We start from the raw sequence: 6,044 nt of genomic DNA on the forward strand, positions 1-6,044 counted from the left end.
TCTTCTCAAAGCAAACATGTGCGTCATCAAATGTGTCTGGAGTTTACTGTGGGAAGATGTGTGTGGGTGTGTGTGAAGGTCAGTACCACACATTCTCAACATTATTTAAGAATGGATTCATTAATCCATTATAATTACCCCAAAGCATAATAGTCATTCATTTGATTAAAACACATTTATAATGAGCAAAATGATAATGGTTACTTTAACATTAAAATCAAGAAAAAGAAGTTTAAACTTTATGTTTTGATTTGTTATGACTACTTGTCCATGAGAACTCCTTCTTCTGGTACCGCAGGTGGCAGATGTTATGGTTTCCTCCCAGACTCGCTGGCGTTCAGGTCTTAATCTGTGGGTGAAAGTTCTCAATGACCCAGCTTTGACCTAGCTGAGTCCAGCACCACCTTTGTGACAGAAAACCCATATTTCCTCACGTTACACTTACAACACCCAGCATGTTTTAAGTCATTTCTGTCATTTTCCCTCTGCCTCTCCTCTAAACTACAGCTGGTTGTTTAGAGTTACTGCAATCATTGTCACTTTTATATCAATATAAATACACATTGTTTGTTGGTAGGAACAGAGTTCTGCTAAACACCCCCAGACACAAGGAGAAAGGTTTCATCCAATCGGACTGATAAGCTAATGGCTAGTCACACCTGAGCTAAGGACAAAGTTGGTCAATTTCATCTTGAAACCTCAACAACAAAAACCTCATAAAAGTTTTGTGAAAGTAACTTTCAAAACTGAAACATTGCTGTGACTCCATCTAACTTTAGCAAACAGCTAGTTCTTCTGCTGGATTCTGGAGCAGCAGGAAATCACTACATTTATGTTTCAGAGACTGTATGATGCAAATGAATCTACTTGTGAATTGTCTCTGCTGTCACTAGCCATTAGCGCATCAGTTAAAGCTAAACAGAAGCAATTCCACAGCAAGGTCGGGACTTTTGAGCTTGAGAAAGGTGATTTAAATGACTTCCACTTAAGGACTACCTCATGAGTTACCATGAGAGAACATTGGATCTTTCCTGGAAATTTCCACTGCATATGGTCACCATTTAGGAAAATGATTTTGTTTCAGTTAAATCTAGCCGCAACACAAATTCTTGACATTAACCTCTGAAATATTAAACAAAATACTCAGAAGTAGAGTGTTAAGCTCAGGGTGATGGAAATTATGAGGAATTATTAGAAACTCTTTGACATTCACTGTGATTTCCCTCAGAATTTAATTAAAGTAACAGTGTGTATTTTCCCTGGTGAAAGGGGGCAGCACACACCTTAATATTTGCAAGGAAGCATTATCTTTGTGTTCAAGTAAAACTTTACCAACAGATGGCCATTTGGGTCAAAAATCCCTGGGAGTGCAACCTCTGGCAAAATAATAAGCACATCAGACTCCTTTTCATCACTGGCAACGAGTGAAGAGTTAAAGAGCGGGTCAAGCATGCCTCAGAGTCCTTCTCCACCCATGTATCAATTTTAAAAACTGCAACATTAGTAGGCGTTGCCTGGCGGACCGAGAGGGCGGAGCCGCGGGAGTTTCTCCCCCTCCTTACCCAGACACTCGAGAAGAAAGGAACCAAGTCTATTTGGAGGAGACAAGCGGACTTGAGCCTTATTGTTTTGAGCTTGTGAGTTGCCTGAAACTACCGGAACCGACCCAACAGAACCAGCTCTGAATGGTAAGTAGCCGTTAGCCATAGCATTAGCTTAGCTGCAGGGTTTGGCTCCACGGCCCTAGAGGGCTAGTATTCAGCATGTTTTAGAGATTAACTGCTTCAAAACACCTGGTTTTAATCAGCAACAAATAGATGAGCTGCTTAACAGCTAATCTAACCTGTTAAAGCAGGAAAACCACTGAAACGTGCTGGATAGCAGCTCTCCAGGAGCCCTGGGCTCAAGTATGGGCCATTCCCATCTGTACCGGGTCGGCCCGGGCAGGGTAGCGTAGGTTGTTTACATATCTGGGTGGCCTGGTATTTTTCCGGGCCAACCAAGGCTCATTCTCAGCCCTCTTCTCGAGGGGATCTGCTTCAGGCCGACCAGGGCCAACACACCCACTGCTGACAGCAAATTCACACCTTCCATTAGAGCAAGCCTCTGATTGGTGGGTAAAATCAGCCCACATGGGCTTAAGACAAGGATGTGTGGAGTCAACCGGGCCAGGCTGGGGCCGACTGGGGCTACGCGGCCCGGGCCGACCCGGTACAGATGGGAATGGCCCATTAGTCTGCAGCAGAGAAAGTTATGAAAATACCCCATGAGAAAATTATTCTGTAATGTGTTCAGCCCACTAAAACTGCCCTGATTTCATTATTTATGAGTGATGACAGCTGCTCTCTTGGTTGTTGGTGATCATCTGGTGTCTGCAGCTGGTCTCCTGCTGGTGTTGTCAGGATCAGGAGCTTCCAGAAGAATGTGCCTTTCAATGACTCTTTCCCCCTTATTTGTTATATTAATTAAATAAATCTCAATTTATACATTTCCTGTTTTTGTTCATGTCCATAAATACTTAAACATGATTGAAATTAAAATGAGCTTTTAACAGTGAGGTGCTAGTTTAATTCATCACAATAGAGCTAGTTAAACATGCAACAATGTGATAATTCAAATAATGTAATTTATAAATATCCATTAAAATATCAAAACTGGAATCAAAATGAGATATTTGGCAGCACAAAAAACTTGTCAAACACATTATTTATTATAATAATTGTAGGCAGACAGGAGACAGAGCTGATGGAGGTTCTCAGTCACTGAAGGATGGCTGAAGGCTTTCCAGGAACAGGAGATGTGGTGTTGTCTCTTCTCTCTCTCTTCTGCCAGATGAGCTGATAGGTTACAGGTGTGTGAGGACATCCTCATGCTGTCATAACCAGATGACAGGAGTTATCAGGTGATCAGCCAGGCTAATGATGAGATGTAGAAAGAAAACAAATCCAGGACAGTGTACAGTAATAATAATCTGTGGTGTTGCTCACCTTATGTGCTCTTATAGAGTATTAACGTGTGCCTGCCTCATGGTGTAGTCCATATTTTGCTGAGTGTCCTGCAATAATGCAGGTTATTAGTTAATTTACTTTTGATAGCAAAGAACAAAATATTTAATGTAAAAGTTATTTACCAGGTGAATCAGCTCACACGTCACCACCAAGTGTCACAGGGCCAGAATCAGTAGCCTCCTTCATGATGTAATCACATTCTTATTTAATTGTTAATATCTTAAAATTTCTGAAATTGTTTAAATTTTTTTACCTTGAACAGTTCACTGAGCTCGCACTGTCACTGAGGTGGAAGCTGGAATCAACAGCAGACACCTCACATCTTGGTCTTTTCAGGGGTGTGGACGCTGCTCTGGGACTTTCTGGAAGATGAATTTCCGTCATGGTCCCTGTGTCACCAGACACACAGCAGCTGGGAGCTCTAAACTGGGTGGCTATGTAAAAAACAAATAAGCAGCTCATTTATAAATGTTTAAAAGAGCATAAAATCACGTGTAACAATAATTTGTAAAACAAATAAAAACTAGAATGTATTAATAAAATGTTTACATAGACGATTATTAAAAATAATTCACCTTTGCTACGCCGGTAAGGCTTCACGTCAGCCTGGACAAGTACATTCTTGCAGACTACTAAATCAGTCTGACAGCCAATGTCTTGGGTAGATTTAGCCTGAAAAAAATAGAAGCACATTGTTGTTGGAGATTATAAAGTCAGATAATATACAAAAGAAACTGTCATATAGGCGCTTCATAACATTCCTAGTGTGTGATCGTTATTCTAACGTAAACGTCAGTCACATATGATGTGGAGAGCCTGAAATGTGACCTGAACAGAATTCCTCACAGAATCGTGTCACGCTGTGGTGTAAAGCTGGATTTCACGCTGTAATGCTGTCTGTCAGCTAGTGCTGCGTTAGCTAGAGTCACTGTTAGCAGAATTATCAACTGACACAAAAACAACCCGAATTTTCTCCGAGCCTGACAGTAATAGTCATGTGGACCGTTTTGTCGGCCAGGGCTTCGAGATATGTTCCGATTCACCGCTGATTCTAACCTTACATCCCTTTCCACATTTTGTGAACTTGACAACTCAGCCCAAAGGCTGTGCAGGCTGATATTAGCTAAATTAAGTCAACCACGTCTCTCGAACTTTGCATTTAGGTAGGGAATTGTCTTTAGAAGATGTTAAAACTTTTATTTAGCTTACTCACCTCAGACTGGAGCCCGCCATGGTGGTGGAGCAGAGTCAGTGGGCTGCATCTAAATCGCAGAAGAGCCACGGTGGGCACGGCCTCCCTCTTCAAACGGAGACGTGCAGAATAACCCAGTTCAAACTCCATCATGTTGGCGAAGGAATCGCGGGTAAAATGCTGGTTGCAAACTACAGCACCAGGCGGGAGCTGACTTTTTCCAGACACCGATTGCGCGCAATCACTGGCACCTAATTTCTAAGTCCAGCAGAAAGGAGTGCAACCCCACAGAGCCACCGAACCCACTGCTCTACACCTTCTCACCATACTAACACAATATGGAACATTAAACCCGAACTACTTTCCTAATAACACTAACAGCTAAACACTAACTAAACTACAATATCCAACAGCCAAGCTAACACTAAATAAGTATGTATAACACTAAAAGCTATGCTAAAACTAGGATATGCTAATGCTATATGCTAATGCTGAACTGCCGCTAACCGTCCTACACTCGCTTGCAAATCCAACTCCCAACTCGCCACAAGGCGTGGCCGAGACTCTCGATGCTTTTATAACTTTGACACAGAGCTGCTACGTAGTACTCTACTGGTTTACGTAGTATCTTTCTCTTTAGCCATTGGCTAAAGTGTATTCAAAATGACTCAAACTCATCGACAAATAAATATTGGACAATGGGTTTCCACAGACTCCAATAACACGTTTTTGAGGCTAAATGGGAGGTGGCCACCACCGCCATTTTGACCGTGTCACAGGTTCCGTTAAGCCCAGACAATTCCACAAAAGGGAAGAGAGGTGGAACTGAGGGTGGGGCTGTTAGGCTGGGATCAACTGACGACACCCGTCGAACTAGCTACAAGCTAACCTGAAGCTAACCCTGGCTAACCTAAAGCTAACGCGGAGGTGGGAGCTAAGCTAAAAGAGGTAGCAACCTAGCTGCAACCGGAGTTAACTGTGCACAACACCAGAACTTCAGAGTCAGAGATACGACGGGCTGACCGCTGGGTAAAACCGGGTGGAACACAGAGGTCTCCCGAAAGCTGCTGAAAGCCGGCAGCCCGCGCAGCAGACAGAAGCCGTGGTCAGACAGAGATGCGCCGAGCTGCGGGGAGGGGAGAACCGGGTGGAAAACATCGGTCTCCCAAGAGCTCCACAAGCCGATAGTCGGAACCCAGCTCCACCAACATGTTATATTTCAACCCATTTTCTAAAGTGCAGCATTATGTTAAATGCACTGGGTTTTACATTTAAATTTCATGGTTAAACAGTACATGTTAAAATCCAAGCTCAGCTCGGCAGTGACCTAAAATACATAAATATCATTTTACTTACCGAAAAAAATGAAGTGGAGACTCCTTGGACGCTCTATTAGTGCAGTTAATGCCACAGCAAGTCATTTTGTCCAACAATTGCACAAAAAATATCCAAAACAGAATACACACACAGAGAGACTCAAAATCCCGGAACAGTTTCCAAGCCAGACCGAGGCTCTACTGAGGCCTTTCCACTGAGCTAGCTTTGTGGTCACGTGGGTCTGATGCTCATTAATTATACAGAATTTTAGGCTTTTAATACACTTAAACAGAAGAGTGAGAAAAACATTCACCCCCCTCAGAGTTGTCATGAGTGTAAACTAGATCATTTAAACCAAAAACATGTTTTGGTACCAGGCTGTAAACATGTTTATTTCTGCTGTGAAATTGGTATTTTTAACATGGGAGTCAATGAGGATTTGCTCGCTTCTGACACCAGCCCCCAGTGGATGAGGGTGGAACTGCAATTTTTGGTACTTCCGGGTTGAGACCAATTTTTGAGCCGCA

General features: G+C 42.7%; 1 long non-coding RNA gene across 2 annotated transcripts; it reads right to left on the bottom strand.

The window, feature by feature from the left end:
* Positions 1–2,359: 2,359 nt before the first annotated feature.
* LOC129160601 (uncharacterized) lies at positions 2,360–5,478 on the bottom strand. Of its 2 annotated transcripts, none has more exons than XR_011520436.1 (4): positions 3,262–5,478; positions 3,131–3,188; positions 2,988–3,055; positions 2,360–2,872 (listed from the first exon to the last, which is right to left on the bottom strand). It is a non-coding gene; the product is annotated as an uncharacterized lncRNA (long non-coding RNA). The 2 variants fall into 2 exon arrangements; XR_008561186.2 differs by having other exon boundaries at positions 2,360–2,915.
* Between the last annotated feature and the right edge of the window lie 566 nt (positions 5,479–6,044).

This window comes from Nothobranchius furzeri, chromosome 4, assembly GCF_043380555.1.
Source record: "Nothobranchius furzeri strain GRZ-AD chromosome 4, NfurGRZ-RIMD1, whole genome shotgun sequence".
In the NCBI taxonomy this organism is placed as follows: Eukaryota; Metazoa; Chordata; class Actinopteri; order Cyprinodontiformes; family Nothobranchiidae; genus Nothobranchius; species Nothobranchius furzeri.